Source organism: Nicotiana attenuata, unplaced genomic scaffold (genome assembly GCF_001879085.1).
Source record: "Nicotiana attenuata strain UT unplaced genomic scaffold, NIATTr2, whole genome shotgun sequence".
Classification (NCBI taxonomy): Eukaryota; Viridiplantae; Streptophyta; class Magnoliopsida; order Solanales; family Solanaceae; genus Nicotiana; species Nicotiana attenuata.
In genome coordinates this window covers 177,831-179,803 of record NW_017671712.1, presented here as the reverse complement: position 1 = coordinate 179,803, position 1,973 = coordinate 177,831, and positions in this window count along the sequence as shown.

The window sequence follows — 1,973 nt, the reverse complement described above, 5'->3', positions numbered from 1 at the left end:
ATGATAGAAAATCAACATCCGGTTATGCCTTCTTACTTAATGGTGGTGCTATATCATGGAAAAGCAAGAAACAAACCTTCACAACCCTTTCAACAATGGAAGCTGAGTTCGTGGCTTGTGCGTCTGCAGTACAAGAAGCTATTTGGTTGAAGAGATTCTTTGAGCATTTGAATATTACAAAGAACTCTCAGGGTCCCATGACTCTATATTGTGATAGTCAAGCGGCTATTGCATATACAAAAGATCCTAAGTATCACAGCAAGACCAAACACATTGACATCAAGTATAACTTTATAAGAGACATGATAGCAAGTGGAGAGATAAATTTACAGTACATTCTTACGCAAAGCATGATAGCTGATCCTTTTACAAAGGCGATATCTAGAGACCTGTTTGAGAAACATGTTATGGCTCTAGGTTTGCGAAGGATATGAACATATTTAGTATTGTAATATGACTTTAGTATTATATTATGCTCATCAATATTTAACTCTTGAATTTGTGCTTATATCTCGTATGCATGTGATTAATATTTTGTTGATAAAGTGTGTCGAACAAGTCGCGAGATTGGCTCTCTCACACGAGCAATCGCTTCTTACGTTAAGAATCGTGAAGAGATGAGACCTTATAGAACCTTGGATAATGCGGGATTGTATTTACTTGTAGAGGTCGTTCTTGATAACTTACGAATTTCACTATTCGATTATAACTTGTTTTGTAAGCCAGATACGAGTTTCTCAAAGCAGATGGTTTGAGGATTATTGAAGTGAGAAACTCGGGTTAGACACTTGAAGGTGTCTAGACCAAGATCTGTACGGTGTTGGATGATTAAAATAATAAGACACACGCGCCAATATAAGGTGAGAACACCGTAATATGTGTTTCATACCACGTGTGCTATCGACCAATGGGATAATGGAAGAATGAATCCCTGCTTCTTCATTGTGTGAGATCCCAAAGAAGTTACATTAACTTTTATTGGAATATCCTTTGACCTTTTACTGTTTCTTGAAGCGCCAATCAGTGTTGCTACTTTAGCATGTTACTAATAGCCATGAGTGATTCGGCAATGTAGTGCATGTCTAGGAAAGCAGTTGATTTGGAATGAAAAGATTCGAGTAGAAAGGGAAGACAAATAAATAATTTTTTTTGCAATTTAACTTGTATTCATATGTCGACCATTACACTTACCATGAGGGTATCAAATGTAATTATGAATGCAAAGTTAAACATGAACTCGAGTTCACCTCTTTCGAGGATGAGGGATCGGATAACTTGCTACTGGAGTAGTGGGTAATGTCTGGGGTATAACGAGTAATAAGATCCTCATGTTAGTAGTGAATCCTTTCCGTACGTGATCGGATTTCTACATGGAGCTGTCAAGAAACCTTAAAAGGTTTAAGAATATTATAGCTCTTAATGCTCGTAGGTCGCACGAACTATTTGCTAGTATGAATTACGTGTGTTATTAGGTACTAGCTTGGATCTAGTCCACCATGTGCGAAGTGGGAGATGTAGGCTATTGGGTTTAATTTACGGGTCGCCCATGTGGATAGACCCGGCCCAATTATTAGAGATAGGGTTGATGGAAGTTAATATTATCAGGGAGTTAATTAACTCCCATAAGAATAGGAGAAGTGCCACATGTTAAAAGTGGAAACGTGAAAACAGAAGTTATGGGCAGTTCTCCCTATCCCTTTTCTCTATATATATTTCTCTTCAGAGATTCTCACTGGGCAAGAAAAAGAAAACGAAGAACACAGTAAACTTGGGCATCTAGTTTGTGAACAAAAACTCTGTTTCCTGGAGATTCAGAATTAGTTTTGGGCCAATTCCTTTGGTGGTGAGTTCAACAGTTTCCACTGCGTCAATAAGGTACATAACTGCCCCGCGATTATTAATCCTTCAGAAAATAAGGTGTATATATCTCGTCATGTCATTTTTCAAGAAGACTCATTTCCTTATCCTTCCCT